The sequence below is a fragment of the Tachysurus vachellii genome, chromosome 10 (assembly GCF_030014155.1).
Source record: "Tachysurus vachellii isolate PV-2020 chromosome 10, HZAU_Pvac_v1, whole genome shotgun sequence".
Classification (NCBI taxonomy): domain Eukaryota; kingdom Metazoa; phylum Chordata; class Actinopteri; order Siluriformes; family Bagridae; genus Tachysurus; species Tachysurus vachellii.
The window spans coordinates 4,440,679-4,463,297 of record NC_083469.1 but is presented as its reverse complement, the minus strand read 5'-3'; the positions used below and the strand labels follow the sequence as shown (position 1 = coordinate 4,463,297).

Genomic DNA, 22,619 nt, shown 5'->3' with positions numbered 1-22,619 from the left:
CAGAAGCGGACGATCTCTTGCATCCCTTCGCCCAGCCGCCTCCTTAGTATGTTCAGCTCTGCGCGTGCCGACAGGGGATAAGAAAAAAAAGATGAAAGAAAACAAGTCCATAAATCAGATGTTCCTTCTGAAAACTATATATATACGCTTTTATGACTGATACACAAATAATGCTGCAAAACTCACCAAGTAAAAAGCAGTGCAACAGAAGAAGAGCAATTCGAGGATGATGCAGCAGCAGGTGAGCCATTTAGCGGCTACGTCTTCGCTCTGAATCACCACGAAAACATTTGTCGCGGCGCCCAGCAGCAGATTCATTAGTATAATCCACTTGGCCTTGGGTGATAATCGGACGTTCGCCGCCGACAAGCACCGCCTAAGCTGAGACGGACTAACTGGAGTAAGTGTCAGGCCAGTCTCCTCCTTCCACTTCGACCTTTCAGGTTTATAGCGGGCACCCTCCTCAAGCAGTTCACTACGCAGCTGCTCAGCATCGTCAAACCGCCGCCCCGCCACCGCTTCATACTTCCGCCAGCCTACAAGGTGTTGCCGCCGCCTCACTTCAGCCGCGCTCTCTCCTCCTCCGCGCTCAGCCATCTTGTGAAAGTGAAGATACAGCGGCTGCTCTATTTATAGACTGACATTGTAATTATGCATAAGGCTAAACATGCTTATTGGCTAAAGATACTTGTGACGGAAGAACCAATCAGAAACACGCCGTGAAACTACATATCCCATGAACACTTAGCATGTTAGCTCTTCTGTTTTAGCTCAGATTAGTAGTTAGCGCGTGATAAAGAGCTGTTTCCTATTCTGATAGACATCATAAACAAAATGATGACTTCATGATGACTTTAGTGGATTCTGTACCGCTTAATTATTATTTAATAATAATTATTATGTGTCGTAGAATAGAATGATGGACTGACGCTGTAGTTTCACGGCGTGTTTCTGATTGGCTCTTCCGTCACAAGTATCTTTAGCCAATCTTTTTGCTGCATTAATTTCACTCTGTTTCTTTATAGTATTAGATGAGGATAAGGATAACCAGATGCACATTGTATGGCAGTTACATGTAATATGGCAGTTACTCCACTCCTAAAATTTCTATTCACAACACACACACACACACACACACACACCCAGTAAAGAAGGAACATCTCTTTGTGGATATTTGGGTGGCTCTTAAAAGAGCCGTTGTGTTCACGTGGTTCGGTGTTGAACATTTATCCGCATACACCACATCAATGGCGGTGACGGTCTTTCTTTTGGCGTGCTCGGTGTAGGTGACGGCGTCACGGATGACGTTCTCCAAGAAGACTTTCAGCACACCGCGAGTCTCTTCGTAGATCAGGCCGGAAATACGCTTAACACCGCCACGGCGAGCAGGGGCTCAAATGTAATTGGACAAATGAATATAATCATAAATAAAATGTTCATTTTTAATATTTTGTTGAAAATCCTTTGTCTGTTGCCCATGGACATCACCAGAGGCTGGGTTTCCTCCTTTCTGATGCTTTGCCAGGCCTTAACTGCAGCTGTCTTCAGTGGATGTTTGTTCGTGGGACTTTCTGCCTTTAGTTTTGCCTTCAGCAAATGCACTTTCAATCGAGTTGAGATCAGGTGATTGACTCGGCCATTGCAGAATATTCCATTTCTTTTCCTTAAAAAACTCCTGGGTTGCTTTTGCAGTGTGGTTTGAATCATTGTCCATCTGTACTGTGAAATGCCGTCCAACATCGTTGATGTATTTTATCATTAATTCATAATATTCATTAGATTAAGCCAAATGCAGCAAAGATGATTTAATGACATATTTGCTTGTTACAAAAGATGAACCTTAGATATGATGTACAGTATAACTACAGACGTTTATAGCATCTGAAAAGATCTTAAAGGTAGTGTGTTTTCTGTGGTTGAGATGCTTCTCTGTGGCTTCACAAGTCAAAGACGACACTGTTCTGGCAGACTTTGAGTCCTTTTGAGACTTTGGTGACATGGTGAGTATGGCAAAAAAAAAAATTCTTCTTTTCTTTTCCTTATAAACAGAGACCAAGGTACTTTCCAGTCTTCTCCTTTTAACTGTTTTCTTTTTATCTTGGCTTTTGCTTTCAATAGTCAGAAGACTTTTATTGCATGAGGCGTATGTACGTCATTTCCGGGTCCTGTCTCTTCTACAAGGTGAGTCTGTCTCCCAAAGGATCCCCCTACGTCTCTCAGAAATCCTGTAGTGTCAGAAATATTCACACTTCACCTTTGTGCACACTTCAACTTCTGAACAAGATGAGACGGAGAGGGAGATTCAGTTACGTTAACGTGACCGATTGACAGATTAAAAAAGTCTATTATTTTCATTCCAAAAAAATCAGTGCAAATCACCTGAGATTAGCCACCTGTTTATCAAGACGTATTATTAATGCTGTATTTGTAGAGGGCCAAGAAATAAATGTGAAATGTGCATACACATAAAGAAAACTAGGCACCCTACAATATAAAATTGTAGTTTAATAAAACAGTTTTTGACATATACCTGATGATGTTCTGCGTATTATGGACACATTAATATACTGTTGGACGCATCTTTAACATAAATCATATCGCCCATACCACAAAAACTGCCTTCTTTCACCTTAGAAATATTGCCAAGCTGAGAAACATCCTGTCCGTCTCTGACGCCGAGAAGCTAGTTCATGCTTTCATGACCTCTAGACTGGACTATTGTAATGCATTACTAGGTGGTTGTCCTGCATCTTTAATAAGTAGGCTACAGTTAGTCCAAAATGCAGCTGCCAGAGTTCTCACTAGGACAAGAAAGTATGATCATATAACCCCAATTTTATCATCTCTACACTGGCTACCTGTTAAGTTTAGAATTGATTACAAACTGCTGCTACTTACGTACAAGTCTCTTAACGGTTTAGCTCCCATGTACCTAACTAGTCTTCTAACATGTTACAATCCTTCACGCTCTCTGAGATCACAAAACTCAGGACTTCTGGTAGTTCCCAGAATATCTAAGTCTACTTAAAGGCGGTAGAGCGTTTTCTTATTTAGCTCCCAAACTTTGGAATAGTCTTCCTGATTGTGTCCGGGGCTGAGAAAAAACTTTCCCAGTTCAAATGTAGATTAAAAACTCATCTCTTTAGTCAGGCGTACACATAATACATCCCATAATATTGTTCACCATTACATCAGACTTGCACATTTTTTATGAACAGCAGATATGTTAATCCCTCTCCACTGCTTCTCTCTTTTTACCCATCCCGAGGCATCCAGAAATTGTACCAGCTCCGATCGTCTTCCGTGCGATTTTGGACCTCCACTGAGATGAGGCCGACTCTGTGAGAATCCTGAGGCATCTACAGATCTACCAGCTCCAGTTGGACTCTGTGATCTGAATTCCATGTGATCCTTACACCAATACAACATTTGACTGTATATTTATAATCACACCCTCCAGTGTCACCCATATGAGGATAGGTTCCCCTTTGAGTCTGGTTCCTCTCAAGGTTTCTTCCTTTACCAATTTAAGGGAGTTTTTCCTTGCCACTGCTGCCTGAGTCACCTCAGACTTGATCATTAAGGGATAAATACATACACATTGTGAACTATAGATATCTACTAATGATCTTGAATTTTTATTTTGTTAATTCTTTATATTATTCCTTATGTTTACCTTTTGTTCTATGTTTATGTTCTGTAAAGCTGCTTTGAGACAATGTCTATTGTAAAAAGCGCTATACAAATAAACTTGAATTGAACTGAATTGAATCTTTAATTGGTCATTATCCTTTCCCCCTGTAGAGGGCGTCTAGCGCTTCTGAGAAATAGAGGTTGCAGAGCTCATGTCAGAGTTCATTAAAGATTGCAAGAGCTCGCAGCGTAAACTGTTATCTGTTATTTCTCTGCAGGTGAGCAAAAATATGGTTTGTCAATCACTTAAAATGATATTAAATGACTCATGATGTTCTTTTTATGCATGATAGTGCCGAGAAATGCAATTACTTTGGTTTAAAAAAGTTATTTTGTTAGTTTTGTTGAATTCATGATTAAATTGTTAAATCCGTGAACGTATGTGAAAAGAAACAGCAAAAGATAAGCTAGTATGGACACAAAGTGGGTTCGTAAATGTGTTTAAAGAGTTTTATATATGGATTGTGAGTTCGAAAAGAATTATATGTGAGTTTAATGTGTATTTGGGTCAGAGCCAAAAGGGCGGTGTGTGTATTGGGGTTAGAGCCAAAATGGCGGCGGTCATGTGACAACGTGAAACAAAATGGCGTGTTTAAAGCCTGTTTAATGAAAAGAGTGTTATACATTCAATTTGCCCCCCTGGGTTTCTCTGGCCTAGAGCAGGTAACATATTGCATTAAAGCATATAAGGTTCTGTGCTGTGACACAAATGCACAATCAGAGCAAAGCTAAAGAATAATCACATTCATTGTGTTTTATGTTCTTTTTCCACTCAGGGTTATTTGATAGCAAACCACCTGCATAAAGAGGACCTTTTGGACGTGTGTCTGTACTGTCAGCACTACTGTCTGCTGTGTCTGGGGGCAGAGCAGCGTGTGGGGCAGCTGGTGGTGTGGAGGGAGGTGTTCCTGCAGCACCGCTCACAACCCGACTCCGGCACCTCCAGCTCCCACTCAGGCTACTGCGAGTCCAATGGGCGCGTTTTCCTCCTCGTCGTGGGTCTGGTGAGGGTCAGGTTTTTTTCTTTATAATCATCACATAAACAATGTTTTCAAAAATTCTGAATAAACAGGGAAAATTGACGCTTTTTATTAAAATGTCACTTTATTTACAAAAAATCCATTTCTTTGCTAATACACACGGAGTCACTCTCACAGATATGGATCCCGGTTTGCAACTTTGCTCCCCGATTCAGCCATGTGAATGGTTTCGGTACAGTCTTCTTTTGTCAAAGGCACACATGTCACATGCAAACTATACACCAGACCTTGCAAATGCTCTGAACTCAGAAATACAAAAACATGAAGAAAGGTGAGATGCAGTGAGGCAAAACAGAGCAAACTTTAATAACTACACAGTGCAGTGTGGGGAATGAAGTCCTGCATTAAATTGTAGCAGGTGATTAAAAAAAAGATTACAAACAATAACTAAAGAAAATCGATGCTTATCAACTATTTGACTCTTTATTAAATTTTTGTATGGAATTTCTAATTTTTTTTTTCTTATCCTACATGCTAAATATTATATTTATTTTAATCGTTATATTATATATCTATAATTTTCTTTGATTAGCTACTTGCTTGCTTACTTATTTACATTATATAAATTATGAAATGTGTGCATTCTTCATGGATTCCTTATGGATTGGTAAATACATCTGTTTGCTTTAACTCTCTTCATTTGAATATATTGTCTTCTGGTAAAGTAGGTTCCTGACTTTTTTGTATACTATCTGCTTAACTCACTTTGTTCTAGAGTAGTGTGATTTGAATATATTGTATATTCTATACAAGCGGTTTGTAAGTCTCTCTCTCTCTCTCTCTCTCTCTCTCTCTCTCTCTCTCACATTGTAACATTAGTGTCTAGTACTGCTTTGATATATTCTACCATACCTTAATTCTCACTCTTGTTTGACTGCAAATATGTGCCTTAAACCCATCTTTGTAGTCAATTCCTACTGTCGCAGACGCTCTCGTCCACAGAGCAGAGGTCACAATCCCAGTAACCTTATCTACCCTCCTCTGTTGTGTAAGTCTCAAACAGTGGTGGTAGGTGGGCTCTGGAATTGCCAGTCTGCTATGAAAAAAGCTGATTTTATCTCTGCTTTAACTTCCCATTACTCCTTTGATTTTCTTGCGCTAACAGAGACCTGGATATCCCCACAGAACACTGCTACACCAGCTGCTTTATCCTCTGCCTATGCTTTCTCTCACTCACCACGAGAAACAGGCAGGGGTGGTGGTACAGGTTTATTGCTGTCAAAGAAATGGTGCTTCACACCTCTCCTCTTGTCTCATTTAACCATCTCCTCTTTTGAATTCCATGCCATTTCAGTTACCTCTCCAATTAACCTTGTTATCATTGTTGTTTACCGCCCTCCTGGTCCCCTAGGTGACTTCCTGGAAGAAATGGACACACTGCTTAGTGCTTTCCCTTCTGATAGCTCCCCCCTGACAGTGCTTGGTGACTTCAACCTCCCCTCTGACAAGCTACATTCTTCTTCCCTCCTGTCTCTTCCCGACTCAGTCACACTCACACTCAACAGCTACATCCCCACACACAAAGGAGGCAATGTGCTGGACCTGGTTTTCACCCGTCCTTCTCCAGCTACAGACATGACTGCTACCCCACTACACGTCTCTGATCATCACCTGGTATCCTTCACCATCACTCTCCCTACCCTACCTAAAACTACCTCTCACCCCCTCGCTCTTACCCGCCGCAACCTTTACTCTGTCTCCCCTTCTTCTGTAGCTTCTGCCACTCTTTCTTCCCTTCCTGATCCTGAGTCTTTTTCCTCACTACCCTTGGACTCGGCCACAGATACTTTCCTCTCATCTCTTTCCTCAACTATGGACTTCCTCTGCCCTATGTCCACTAAACCCAAGAAAACTTCTTGTTCTGCTCCTTGGCTTTCAGATGTGAAACATCTTTCAACAATCGAAGAGAGCTAAGATCATCAGAGAGAAAGTGGAAGAAATCACAACTTGATGCAGATCTTGATTCTTACCGAACACTCATGGCCAAGTTCTCCTCAGATGTGACTTCTGCCAAGACTTCCTTCTACAAGGAAAAGCTTGAAGCTTCCTCACGTGACCCTCGGAAATTCCACAACATCATCTCTTCTCTGCTCAACCCCCCGGCTCCACCCTTCTTCATCTTCCCTGACTGCAGAAGACTTTGCTTCGTTCTACCAGGAGAAGATTGAGGAAATCTGCCGGACCTTCACTTCATCCTCGACTGCACTTATATCTGAGTATGGATTCCCCTACACCTTTGTTGTCGCATTTCTCAACTGTAGCAGCAGAAGAGATTTTACAGCTCATCCAGTCTTGCAATCCTACCACCTGCCCATTGGATCCACTCTCTTCCACTATGCTCCAGACCATCTCGCAAGACCTTCTGCCCTTCATTTCCACTATCGTCAATAGATCCATAGCATCTGGTCAGGTACCAACTACTTTCAAGAGAGCAAGGGTTATTCCCATCCTAAAGAAACCCGCTCTGGATCCATCAGACATCAGTAACTACAGACCGGTATCACTTCTCTCATTTCTTTCAAAAATTCTTGAGCGAATTGTCTATAATCAACTGTTTGTCTATCTCTCACAGAACAACCCCCAAGACCCCAACCAGTCTGGCTTTAAAGCAGCTCATTCCACAGAGACAGCCCTTTTGGATGTCTCTGAGAAACTACATGCTGCTAGATCAGCCAAACTGTCATCCGTAATTATCCTCCTTGACCTTTCAGCAGTGTTTGATACGGTTAACCATAAGACTCTCTTATCCACCCTCGGGAGTCTTGGGATTTGCGGATCAGCTTGGGAATGGTTTGCTTCCTACCTGGAAGGACGCTCATATCAGGTAACATGGAGGGGAGTGACATCTGCTCCACGCAGACTCTCCACTGGCGTCCCACAGGGCTCAGTACTCAGTCCTCTTCTTTTCCCCCTGTATACTCACTCTCTTGGTGAAGTTATTTCCTCACGTGGGTTCTCTTACCACTGCTATGCTGATGATACACAACTTATCTTCTCTTTCCCACCCTCAGATGCCACAGCTTCTGACCGGATCTCAGCATGTCTGGCAGAAATTTTATCATGGATGACTGCTCATCAGTTAAAGCTCAATCCTAGCAAAACTGAACTGCTGTTCATCCCAGGTGATTCATCCCCAGGTCATGATCTTGCTATATCCTTGCACAACGATCTAATCTCCCCTTCAGCCACAGCTCGCAACCTTGGGGTAACCATGGACAATCAACTGTCCTTTTCCTCTCATGTTGCTAATGTGACTCGCTCATGTCGGTTTCTTCTCTACAACATTAGAAGGATTCGGCCATTTCTGTCCACACAGGCTGATCAGGTACTTGTTCAGTCTCTTGTCATTTCTAGACTGGATTACTGCAACTCACTGCTGGCAGGTCTACCTATGAACGCAATCCGTCGTCTGCAAATGATCCAAAATGCAGCTGCCCGGCTTGTTTTCAACCTGCCAAAGTTCTCACATACCACCCCGCTGCTGCGATCCCTCCACTGGCTTCTGGTAGCTGCACACATCAGATTCAAAACACTGATGCTGGCCTACAAAGCCAAAAATGGACCAGCTCCCTCTTACCTCAAAGCCCTCATCACTCCGTGCACTGCACCTCGCACCCTCAGATCTACCAGCACTGCTCGACTGGTTCCACCATCTCTCAGGGTAAGAGGCAAGTATACTACAAGACTCTTCTCTGTACTGGCACCAAGGTGGTGGAATGAACTTCCCCTAGAGGTCCGGACAGCTGAGTCACTGGCTATTTTCAAGCGGCGGTTGAAGACCTACTTAGTCAGGAAACACTTCAACTAGCACTTCATTCCTTATCTTTTGCATTTAAAAAAAAAAAACCTTTTGACACTTTTTCATTGTAACTTTGAACAAATGTTTTAAACTCATGGTATTTTAAGTATGTAACTTAGTGAGCCAGCATTAATGTATCCAATGTTAGAGATTTAAGCACTTATGTACGTCGCGCTGGATAAGGGCGTCTGCCAAATGCTGTAAATGTACATCAAACATGTTGAAAACACAAAGTCAGATATTTCATTCTCCTAGTGTGTGATATTTTCAGTAGCTTTTTCAGTTCCTTGTTTATAACTGATCAGAGCCTCTGTGTCTGACTCTGGTTTTGTTCAGTGTCTGTTCTCTTCAGCTGTCCTGCTGAGGAGCAGCTTTAACTCTTCTGCATCTGCTTTTTGCTATCTCAGAAAGGATTTTGTTGTTGTCATGTATCATTGTTGCTCTTGATGGTGACACCAGAATGAATTCATTACACGTTTGGTTGTTATTGAACCCTTTGTATGCCCTGAAAGTTGGCTTTTGCTCCACGGGTATAAAAATAAATTTTATGATCTCAAGCAGGTTATTTATTTGATGAAATAGCGAAGGGAAATTGAACTATTTCAAAATAAATAAAGGCATTCTATTCTAAGAGCATGTTGGCTGGTATTTTGCTTTCAACACTCCAGATGTGCAATTATTTAAACATTACGTGTGTGCGCGTGCGTGCATGTATGTGGGGGTGTGTGCGTGCATGTATGTGGGTATACATGTATGTGGGTGTGTGTGTGTGTGTGTGTGTGTGTGTGTGTGTGTGTATTTGTGTGTGTGCGTGCATGTGTGTTAATCCCATGCTGTTTTATTCAATATCCTCTCAGCTGCCCTGCCTGTAGCTATGTTTCCCTGCTGCTAGTCTTAATGCCACACATTCCTGTCAGGACTCTGTGCAGAACATTGGCTCTCCAGCAGTGCAGCACTATTCTTTCTCAGGCACTCTGTTTCTCACACTTCACCCACACTGCTTAACGTCGTGTTCTTATTTCGTGTTCCGGTCACGTTTTTTCACATCTTTTCTCCTAGGCGGTCTCTCACTCTGTCTCTCACTCTGTTTCAGTCTACCGGTTCAGTAATTATTATATTGTTAGTTCTTTGCCTTAAGAAGAGGCAATGTATTGTTATCTATATATAAATTGAATAAATATCTACAGCAAGACTAAGAAAAGTAATTTAATTCAGTCATGTACAATTTATTTGTTATTGAGATTTTTTCTTTTTTCCTGTATCTTGTATATTTTCAGAAACATTTTATGCAGTGTGTGCTACTGGAAGATGGCGGTTGTGCGTCTCCTGCTCTCGGATCTTCTGGTCCTAACTGCGTCTAGGTACATCAGGTCAAAGCCACTCTCCTGCAGCTGGAGTTTCTCGAATCTCCCATTGAAGAACTTTTCTCAGTACCTTCTACTCCTTTTCTGTCCTGTGCTGATTGGTTCCTTCCCTCTAGTGGGTGGGACCGACGGGACATGATTGGCAGCTCACAGATCCTACGCCGACTGACAGCAGCCATCAAGCTACCGTCACCAGGCACAATTGGTCGAAGCCGTAGAGACACTCTGGGGTCTCGGAGATCAGATGGCAGTGGGGGACAGTTTAAGGTTTGGCTTACTTTGCCTTTTGTATTCTTTCTGGAATATGCTCTAAATAGTTTTGGCCCCCCATTTGTTCTGTAGTAATGTCCAAGGAAGAAACAACAAAAGCAAACACTAAAATGATGCAATTTATAGATATACTCCAACAAAATTTTAAACTCTAACCTTTAATCTCTACTCCATCTTAAATGATAGTGTGATAGTATTAGTCCCAAAATAATTTCACAAAATAACATTTCCCCAAATGTTCTTCTGCACTTTTCTCCAACATTCTAACACACTATAATCTGTTAGAGAAATATAATGTATGTTGTGTTCTACAAAAGTGCTTAATTTAAGTGATACAGAACATGCTTTTCCAAAAACATCTACATTTTTATTCCATTACATTTATCAGCTCACTTTGACCACTTTCTGTAGAAATGTATTTACATATTTAACTCATTACAGGAGCCAAAATACAGTATATCACCATGGAGTGATGATCTTTAAAATCTGCCAGTGTATATGATGCAGGTCTCTGTTGTATAAATGTCTTCCTGCAGATTCCCAAACTTAAGCAGCACACTCCGTTCTGTCTGGGTTCACTGAGGAAGAGCCTGACTGAGAGAGAGGTCGAGGATATGCAGAACACTCTGAAGTGAGTCTGTGTGAAAAAGACCAGGGGTCTCATTTATAAAACTGTGCGTAGGAGCCCTACTAAAAGTTTACGTAAGCCAGAAATGGCGTACGCCAAAAAAAATTCTGATTTATAAAACCGTGCGTACGCACTCCTCTAAGCAATGTTCCCTTTATAAATCACAGATCACCCACAGATGTGCGTATGTGAACCAGCCTCAAATCCCGCCCTGTACACGCCCATTTTTAACCATAAATAGTCAATGCAAATCACTGCACTGGCATGAGAGTGGACCTCGTTATAATGAGTTTCCTCTGCGCTCTGCGGGTTTAAAAATGGGGTGAAGAGTTAGCGTCTCAGGGGGTAGCCACTGTCGCCTGCAGGTTATAATTATATTAAAAGCAACATTGTTATAATTATATTAAAAACAAAATTGTTAGTTTCTACTTTTTAATATTGTTAAACTCACCAAGAAGCCAGCCATCACGTACTGCGCCTGCATTTAGTCTGTTCCCTACACTGCTGTCTCAAGATAAAGGAATCATGTGTTGAACCAAGCCAGCGTGCCACAATGTTTGTGAGGGTCATGTTGGAGTCACATATGATTTGCGCATTAATAGAATGCACATGCTTTCTATTAACATAAGCAAATTCATTTTCAGATGGTGCCCTTATAGCAACATGAGTGCAGTCAATTGTGGCGATTACATTTGGGAAACCAGACATTGCTGCAAATTGCATTTTAATTTTGGCCTGTTCTTGCACAGTGTAGGGGAATCTGATGTATCGACTTCCCATATTAAGTATACCATTCAAAACGACAGATATTATGGCACTCAGGGGCGGCTGTGATATCAGACCTATAGGGTGAGATGATAGATTCCAATAGAATTATTTTGTATACAAAAAGGTCTTAGAGAGAAAGTTGAGGATTACTTAGTTTTTTTTTTATGTAAATAATTTACCTGTCTGCCAATTCCCGCTGGAAACAGCCGGTTGACAAGAACCCCAGAGTGGTGAGGACTTGTACAGTATTTGGACTGGGATGGCATGGTTCCGCGTGTTGTCCTCTTTAATACTGGACCCAATTCAGCACATAGATCCAAGAGCACAGCTCTAGGGAATCTAAATCGGCTCATTAGCCAGTTATCATCATGGGACAGGAGATCATCATGGTCCCTGAAAACTCGTTCTCTCCTTAATTCTGCCATTGGCGTAATCCTCCAACAGTGCCAGCCGTGCCATCATGAAGCATTACATACCCGGATCACCGGAGGATTCATATGTTTCTAGCAATGAGACTGATCGTTAACAACTTGACAAAATCACAGAATTAATTTGTGGGCGAAAATTTAAGACGAAAATGTTATAGTGAACACATACTTCTTCATGACGGTTTTGTAATGAATACCGTAATAGTTAGGATCGATGATGAGTAGTGATTGTGTTTCATGACTGTATTTGCAGACTTTGACATTTTATGATATATGTACATTAAGGAAAATATTTCATTTTTACACTGTGTTCTGCAGTTCTCTAATATAGCCTAAAACAATCGGCACAAACACTGTTGGATTTAATCTTCATGATAATGTGGATATAATATATGAAATGGAGTGAAAATTAAATGTCATTACTTCTTATAATCGTTCTTCTCACATTTATTTTCTACAACCTTAACTTCAATTCACGACCTCACCATCTGTGTCGCCAATTCCCTTTGTCTCCAGAATGTGCGTACGCACGTCTCGAAGTTTGCTTAAAGGTTTGCACATTCTCCTGTCAAGTTTGTTTTTTATAGATCACAACCTTTGCGTGGGAACTGGCGTACGTACGTTTCCAGCCCCGTTTTGTGCGTACGCACGCTTTATAAATGAGACCCCAGGTCTTGTTTAAATTCATCCTTCTAAATAATACGAAATAAAATCTTCCTGAAGTAACAAAAAAAGTGTGCACCCGTTTTTAGGAAATAAACATAGAAATCATTTTTGTGTGCAGGATTATTAAAGCTATGTGGTGTGCAGAAAAATTGACTCTCTCTGTTTTTCTCTCTCTCTCTCTCTCTCTCTCTCTCTCTCTCTCGCTGCAGGAGAGTGGCTTTGACCTGATGTACCTAGACGCAGTTAGGACCAGAAGATCCGAGAGCAGGAGACGCACAACCGCCGTGTCTCTGTGTGTGTGTGCGCGCAGGCTCATGGCAGGTTTGGAGAATACACTCTTTCACTATGTTCTGATGGAGACACCCACACACCGAGAGCTATCGCTGCTCGGCGGCTCCATCCACCCTCAACTCATCCGCAACTTCTACCACTGCTGCCTGTCCATCCGCCACATCTTCCAGCAAAGGCTGCCGGTATGTGTGTGTTTCAGTGTTTAGGTTTGCATTGGTTGGTGTGTGTCTGTGTTTCTAAATGTTCTAAATGGGTGTGTTCTAATGTTAATTTCGTCAGACGAGACGAAATATGTTCGTCAACAACCTTTTTTTTCATGACTAAGACAAGACGATGACAAGACTGCACCACTGTCCAAAAACACTGACTAAGACTAAATTAACATGTATTATTGTTGACGAAAAAAGACGAGACGAAAATGTTTTGTATAAAATAAAAACGAAGATAAAATCTCTCTTCATTTTCGTCTACAATTGTCTCTGCTTTTTCATCAGCTGTTACGCCTTTAAAATATTCAGCACGAGTTCGCGGCTTCGCTGTTGCTCAAGTTACAGGTCCGTGAAGCGGATCCCGTTTATTATATTGTTACCTACCGAATAAATCAATAATTTGTCAGAAAATGATGATTTAAAAAGGAGTTTATTGATTTAAAAACAATTGTATTGTTTCCGCTAAAGAAAATAGTGCGCTCCGTCTCTACGGTTAGAATCCCGTGTGTTCGAGTGTATGCACTGTTTAAACGTGTGTTCTCAACTTCTCACTGATACTTTTGTGATTCACTGAGTTTTGACAAGTTTTATAGCCTTGATATTGTTTCTTATTCAAAAGTGGTGACAGAAAAAACTCAATACTCCCAACCTGAAACCTCTTCCCTGTCACAATCACATCATAATCAAAATGAATAATTAGGCTTAAAAGCAAATGTATATGTAAGGGAATCAAGTTTAACAATTACATGTAATATTGCTCCAAATATCATCAATAATGGTGTGTGCAATACCATGTATAACTTGCATTAAGTCGGTAATTTATATATATATACACACCTACAGTTTTGATCTTAGGCTTTTCATTAAGTTATTTATTTCCACTATAACACTTGTGTTCCTGATATTCTTGCATTTAATGAGGCCTCGTTGTATTTATTCTTACAATAGATTCCAGATGTGGTCAAGCTACAATTTTTTGACTAAAACTAGACTAAAATTAAAAGACTTTTAGTCGACTAAAACTTGACTAAGATACCTTGAGTTTTCTTTCGACTAAAACTAGACTAAAATGACGAGACTTTTAGTCGACTAAAACTTGACTAAGATACCTTGAGTTTTCTTTCGACTAAAACTAGACTAAAATGACGAGACTTTTAGTCGACTAAAACTAAGACTAACAAAAAAGATATGTGAATGACTAAATATGACTAAAACTAACAAGGACATTTGGCACAAGACTAAGACTAAATTAAAAATAGGTGACGAAATGTGTGTGTATGCGCGCGTGCGTGCGTGCGTGTGTGGGCATGTATGCATGGCGTGTATGTGTGTATATTGTAGCAGGACATGCGAGGAGCTGACAGGTCACACTCTTCTCTAGGCCTTGGCCCAGTTAAAGAACATGGCATTTTGTTCCAGTGTAAACCCGAGAACTGGACGGACCAAAAGAAACCTGCTCCCACTATGACCTACTGGGTTATCGAAGTTTCTATATTTCCTAACTGCTGCACTAAAACGTGTAATTTAGCATGGAAAATTTTTGTATATTCCAACCTTCCAACGATTGGTATTTGACTAAGATTGACCTACAGCTGACTACAAGCTCAGGCTCCTTCCTCTACAAAACAGTCCTGTCTCTGAAGGAATGACTGCAGATTTAGAGAAGCTCATAAATGCTGACCGATTCAACTGTCTTCTATTCTTTTTCTTCTTGTACATATATGAAGAAATCTTCAGCAGCGCTTTTTCACTTTGGTTACTTTAATGCTGCACTCAGGCATTTTGTTTATTGTTAGTACTGATGAATCTAATGGAAATGAATAAGCAAATTGTTTTCAGTGCAGAAAACGCAAGAAAAACATCAGCAGTCGATTGAAAGTTTTAGTTTACAGACTGATAAAATGACCGGACAATGGCACATATGAAGGAATCTTAAGATCTGTAGTTCATTTCCTCTTTTCTGGTACAATCTTTTACCTTATGTGTCTGTGGTGCAACACAAATTATACTGTATGCTAGTTTTATTGGTGTAGCATTAATTTTACACCCATATATACAATGTTATTTATGTTTAGCCGGTGCATCTGGCTGCAGAGTAGGTTTTCAATCGGAACTTACAACCTGTGTGTCACTGGTCTGTGTTGCAGGCGGATGATGCTAGAACGCGTTCCTCAGGAGTTCTACGTATGTTACCATGACTCGCTGCCGGAGGTTCCTGTGGAGATGGCTTACAGGCTCTCGTTCGGCCTGACCGTGTGATTTTTATTCAGGTTTCTATTCTAGGTCACATTGAATATTAAATACCTGCATGACTCTATACGAAGAACAGAGACTATGAGGAGTGATGGATTTCATAAAAGAATTCTGGGGCCTTTTATTTTTTTATACTTCTGTGTTCAGGAACAGAGGAAATGTTCTATTTTCTGTGTGAGGAAATGAACAGGATTTTGGGAGTCAGTCATCTGAAAACCTCAGCTTTATCCTCTCCTTAAAAAGCACAATCTGAGGTATAAATGTTAACAGGCTTAGAGGATATTAGTGCAGGAGCAAATTAATTTCCATTTTAGAGATGTGTAAACGACTCCGGTTTCCTCCCCCGGTCCAAAGACATGCATGGTAGATTGATTGGCATTTCTGGAAAATTGTCCGTAGTGTGTGATTGCGTGAGTGAATGAGTGTGTGTGTGTGCCCTGCGATGGGTTGGTACTCCGTCCAGGGTGTATCCTGCCTTGATGCCCGATGACGCCTGAGATAGGCACAGGCTCCCCGTGACCCGAGGTAGTTCGGATAAGCGGTGGAAGATGAATGAATGAATGAATGAATGAATGAATGAGATGTGTAAACGTTCACTGGTGTGTGAGAAAACTGTCATTTCTAGCAGGTAAATTATGAACATTCTCTCATGATGAGTTGTAGGTTTGTACATGGCAGGTTTTCTCACAACATTGCAGATCTGGATGTTTTTTGAATCCTACTGGACCAAATACAGCCTTACTGTATGACTTGCCAAACAGACTTTCTGGTGTAGTAATATAAAGAGCTTGATATTACATTGACCAACATCAGGGTTTTTTTTTAACATGGTATGAAATGTATAAGTTATAACTGTGGAAGCTTGTTTCAGCTACGAGAAAATATTCCAAATACTTCTCTATTTTATAATTATCACAACTGAATCTTTTTTCTCACAGCTAAGAGTTCTCACAACTGCAATTTAGTACACAGTCACACTAACTCACAATGTATTATTAATGAATGAATTAATTGTGTGACATTAAAGTGCATTTGTATGATATCACAGAATTGTGGAATTCATATTTTTTCAAATACCGTACACCAGCTCCCATAGGAAGGAGTTTGTCCGTTGTGTATTAAAGTGCTGCACCACAGATGTATGAAATAGTCTTTGTGGGTTAGGTGTGAGCGGTTCTAAACTCTTAGGATCGTTTAGGTTATCCACAGATAGGGGGCGACTGTTGACTACTGCCATAGCCTCATAAAACAAAGTGTGCAATGAAGCATCACTAAGTCTGCCTGATGAAAGTGATACGGTTGAACTTAGAACATTGCGTACAGTTTTGATTTGCCGCTTCCATACGCCACCAGCATGACTGGAATGGGGAGCATTCAAAATAAAGTCACATTGCTTGTCAGCAAGAAAAACACTTAAGTCTTTCAGGGTCAAGCTCCTGCAGAATTCAGTTCATGTTTAGCACCTATGAAATTGGTACGTTGGTCATATCGAATTTGTCTCACTGTGTCTCGAACAGCAATAAAGCATCGTAGGGCATTGATGAATGCATCTGTAGACATGTCTTCTAACATCTCAATGTGAATAGCTCTTGAACAAAAACAGGTCAGAAACAGACCAAACCTTTTGTGTTGCTTTCTGCCCTCCTTAGTAATGAAAGGACCAAAGCAATCCGTACCACAGTACGTAAAAGGTGAGGAAGGTTCCACATGTTCTGTAGGAGATCACTCATCCTTTGACCTTCAGCAGATTTTCTTAGCCTTCTACAAGTTACGCAGTTGTGGGTGTATGAAGTGACAGCTCTGTTTATTCCAGGTATCCAATAGCCACAAGACCTGATGTCATTGATTGTGAATCCCTTTCCTTGGTGCTTCACTTTTTCATGACTGTGTGCAATTATTAATTTGGTTATGTGATGTTCTCTGGGAATAATCAAAGGATGTTTGAATGAGTGAGTGCATGATGAATGACTTATTCTTCCTCCCACCCTGACCATATTGTCCGTGTCTATGAAAGCATCAAGGTGGTGTAATTTATTATGGCCTGGAAGGTTCAGAATATCTATCTCCTTCTGATAGACTTGCTTTTGCACTCCCTTTAGAATCAAATGTTTTGTCTCCTCTTGTTCACTCTCAGTTGCAGGTGAATTTGTTTTATCCTTCCTACTTAGTCTAAAAAGGCGTGCAATGGCTTTTGACAGCTGTCTTCAGTGGGTGTTTGTTCGTGGGACTTTCTGCCTTTAGTTCTGCCTTCAACAAATGCACTTTCAATCAAGTTGAGATCAGGTGATTGACTCGGCCATTGCAGAATATTCCATTCCTTTTCCTTAAAAACTCCTGTGTTGCTTTTGCAGTGTGGTTTGGATCATTGTCCATCTGTACTGTTAAATACCGTCCAATCAACTTTGCTGCATTTGGCTTAATCTGGGCAGACAGAATATTCCTATACACTTCAGAATTCATCCGGCTGCTTCTGTCTTGTCACATCAATAAACACCAGTGACCCAGTGCCACTGGAAGCCATGCATGCCCATGCCATTACACTGCCTCCACTATGTCTTACAGATGATGTTGTCATGAGCTGTTCCAAGCCTTCTCCATACTTTTCTCTTCCTGTCATTCTGGGAAAGGTTAATCTTAGTTTCATCTGTCCATCCGTTCCAGAACTGGTCGGGATTTTTAGATGGTTTTTTGACAAAGTCTAATCTGGCCTTTCTATTCTTGAGGCTTATGAATGGTTTGCGATCATCTACTACATTTACATTTACAGCATTTGGCAGACGCCCTTATCCAGAGCGACGTACATAAGTGCTTAAATCTCTAACATTTGAAAAGTTTTTTTTTTTTTTTTTTTTTTTAAATGCAAAGATAAGGAAAGAAGTGCTAGTTGAAGTGTTTCCTGAATAAGTAGGTCTTCAACCGCCGCTTGAAAATAGCCAGTGACTCAGCTGTCCGGACCTCTGGGGGAAGTTCGTTCCACCACCTTGGTGCCAGTACAGAGAAGAGTCTTGTAGTATACTTGCCTCTTACCCTGAGAGATGGTGGAACCAGTCGAGCAGTGCTGGTAGATCGGAGGGTGCGGGGTGCAGTGCGAGGAGTGAATGAGGGCTTTGAGGTAAGAATCTGTTGTCTTCCGTGGACAGCCAGGCCTTTTATGATGGATTTGTTTTGTTTTTGAAGCCTAACAATGGCCTGTTTGACTTGCATGGAGAGCAAAGTTGAGCGCATGATGTAGGTTCACAGCAACAGATTCCAAGTGCAAATACCACACTTAAGCCTTATTCGGACGGGATTAGTTTTATGTGGGGACGTGGAGTAATGCAATTTTACCTTAGGACGTCTGTAATATTAATTGGCCAATTCGCACGGGACAAGACATCTCAGTAAAACTAGCAGAAGTGGGAGGGGTAACTCGCTTTATGCACCACAGTAACCTCCTTGTCATGTGCATATGATGTTGCTTCCTGTTATCACGTGCGCAAACAGACAACATGGCGCCTCCATGTTTGCAAAACGCGCCAAAAACTACTTTTAAACAGGAAATGACGGAATTTTACCGTACATATTTACAGCGGGTCTATTCGGACGGGATTAGTATTACCTGAGGAGATTTTTCCAAACTTTTTTACAGAAGGTAAAAGTCGCCGTAATCTTTACTGACATTGTCCGTAATGATTACCACAATGGCACATTCGGACGGGACTAAAATCACAGAGAAGCTCTGGTAATAATTACTTTACCCCCACGTCCCCACGTAAAACTAATCCCGTCCGAATAGGGCTTTAGAATCAACTCCAGACCTTTTACCTGCTTAACTGCACTCTTAAAAATTGCTGTTAATTTACGGCAAATTTTTAACAGTATAATACTGTTATGATAAAAATCAGCGCATTAGTGTTTTTTTACGGTTGGTGAAATGACGTAGACAAAATTTAACAGCACGTTACCGTATTTATTGCACGAAGGCAAGAAAACAGCACTTAACAGTATTTTGGGAACAGAAAACTTCAGCGAGCACGTGGATTTTTATCCGCCTTCGTCCTATGATTTTCCCGGTGAGTGCACCTTTGCCTTTCTCCTTTTAACTTACACAAAATACACGTTTGCAATTGCAAATGTAATTGTTTTATATGTCCATTTCAGTGCTAAACCAGTCAACCTGCCAACTGCGTCATAGAGTGGACCTGGATTTCTGATTCAAATATTTCCCGATTACAAGGTGGGTTCATTTAAACATGAAATACTGAAATGCATGAAGTAAACTCTTCTGCAAAGTAAGCCTTTAACACCATAGCAACGAACTAATACTGATGTATCTGTAACATGCTGAAATGATTGTCATCTCGTTTGATAATTTTAGCTTGAGATGTTTTAATTTATTGCTTAATATACCTTAATTTTATATTGGACAAAACATTGATTCCGATAACATTGTGCTTGCAAATTTGGGTAAGCTTGTTCTAATTTGTACATAACTGTATTCTGAGGAGAGTTTTTCTTTACTAGTGTTGCTGTTTTGTTTCTTTAAAGTTGGCTGTGTTTTGGATTGCTTCGTTCCAAGTTAGCTTGATAGAATAAGTTACGCGATAGATTACTCAGTAAGAATAATACTGGTTCAATTTTTTTGTGTTGTCGTTTGTATTGTAATGTTACTTTGCCCTGTATAGTAGGATGGATGGATAGTATAATGGACTTTTTATGTCGGTGGAGATTTTTTTGTTGTTGAGATTTTTTTAGTTAATTTTTTTCTTGCCCAAACACTGTCCATTTTTACTTGTCAGCATGTTTGCTTGTCAGTCATGTGGGCAGCAATGCACTACTCCAGTGGCCTATGTGAAGCACATGAGGATTCACAGCAATACCCCTAACTTGTTTCTTCATTGTTGCTTCCAGGACTGTAACAGGAAGTTCGCAAAATTAGCAGCTTTGAAATCACATCTTTACAGACACCACAATGATTGTGTGGTGGTGCCTAGATCACATTTGTACCCTGCAGTAGACTTTGCATGCCATGTTGACTTGTGTAGTGCGAAATGTGATACACTAACTCAGTTTTTTTCTCATCTTAAAGTGCACATTAAAGAGGGAAGAAGGGTGACATGCCCCTTTAAGCAGTGTGATAAAACATTTTCAGTGATATCCACCTTTACCTCTCATGTATCAAGAAAACATAAACATTCAAGAGAGGTAAACCTAAGTGAATCCATTGTTGCCACATCACTTGGGACTGAAGCTACTGACAGTGATATGATGACAGAAGAACATACTGGCGTAGTTGGAAATAGTGATAATGTGGAGGTTAGTCCAGAAAATATCGATGAGACGTTATTTTTAAAGAATCTTGCTCTCTTTTATCTGAAATTACAGTCTAAGTTATTGCTTCCATCTTCAGTTATTCAGACTATCATTGAAGACATGCAGTCAGTTTATGACATCAACCAGTCACATCTACTTTTCAAACTAAATGAGAAATTGGTTGCACTTGGGGTTCCAGATGCTGACATTAATGATGTCATGGACAGTCTGAAAGCAGACGATCTCTTACGAGCATGTAATAGCCACACACTGAAAACAGACCAGCGCAGGAAAACAGTGTTCAAGAACAGTTTTAATTATGTTGAACCTATGCCCATTTGTCTAGGACATAACGAAGCTGGCAAAGAGTGTTTTTTACAGTATGTCCCTGTGAAACAGACAATTGAGGCCCTTTTTCATTGTGAGTCTGTGTGGAGGCAGTACAGAGAAGTACACAGCCGTATCCATTTAAAGGATATTTTTGAAGATGTGCAGGATGGTGAAAACACCACAAAAATCTTGGCCCAGACGGATAGGTCATCTTTAGGCTTGATACTTTATCAAGATTCATTTGAAGTTGTTAATCCTCTGGGGTCAGGAAAGAAAAAACACAAAATACTAGCTATGTATCTCACACTTGCAGACCTATTACCACACAACCGGTCAAGTATTGACCAGATGCAACTGGTTTTTCTGTGTAAAGAACAAGATTTCAAGTATTTTGGTCAGGAATTGGTCATGGGATGCTTAATGAAAGATCTTCAAAACCTTGAGACTAATGGCATAGTGCTACCTGATGGACAGGTATGCAAAGGAATCTTGCGAGCCATTTGTGGAGACAACCTGGGATCACACAGCATCGGAGGTTTTCTTGAAAATTTCAGTGGCAATAGGTACTTCTGTCGATATTGTGAAATAGACAAAGATGTGTTTCACGCAGATCCTTTGTCCAAAGCTAACAATCGGACACCAGTGTCATACAAACAGCATGTTCAGAACCTCAAGGAGCATTCTGCTCATAGTGGAGGTATTAAATTTGACTCCTTATTCAACAGCTTGTCTATGTTTCATGTATGTCAACCTGGGTTGCCTCCGTGTCTTGGGCATGATTTGTTTGAAGGCATTGTAGCCTTTGATCTTGCATTGTGTATCAACCATCTTGTCACAGTTGACAAACAGTTCACTTACACTGAATTTAATCGGATCATTGATCAGTTCCCATATTTAGGTAATGATGCAAATGACAAACCTTGTGAGGTAAGGCCAGGAAGTGATAGACTGAGTGGCCATGCAATGCAGAACTGGTGCTTACTGAGACTGTTACCGGTGTTGATCGGAGAGAAGATTACATCTCCTGCTGACAATGAGACATGGCAACTAGTGTTACAACTAAGAGAAATTGTAGCATTGATTTGTGCACCAGCGATTTCTGCTGAGCAGATAGGCTATTTAAGGGTCCTTATTGAAGAATACTTGCATTCCAGAAAACAAATCTTTCCCCATCATCGGCTTAAACCTAAGCATCATTACATAAGCCATTATCCAGAGCTCATCATTCAGTTTGGTCCACTTATTCGTTTGTGGACTATGAGGTTTGAAAGCAAGCACACATACTTTAAACAGTGCACAAGAAAACTGCGTAACTTGAAAAATGTGTGCTCAAGCCTTGCGGAAAGACACCAGCTTTTACAAGCATATCTTAGTGCCGGCAATCTCTTCCCACCATCAATTGTTATAGAAAAGGCAACTGAGTTTTTTCCAAGTGACTACAGTGATGGCATCAGGGAATCAGTTGCAAATTATGATTTTGGACCTGAAAATACTTTGATTGGTTATGAAGTAACTGTAAAAGGAACCAAATACAAAAAAAACATGTTTGTTGTTATCAGTAAGGATGAGGATGGGCTTGAAGTTGGTA

The 22,619-nt window shown here is 40.7% G+C and overlaps 1 pseudogene; it reads left to right on the top strand.

The window, feature by feature from the left end:
- The first annotated feature begins 1,301 nt into the window (after nt 1-1,301).
- On the top strand, nt 1,302-15,517 carry LOC132852454 (protein inturned-like; annotated as a pseudogene).
- The last annotated feature ends 7,102 nt before the right edge of the window (nt 15,518-22,619 follow it).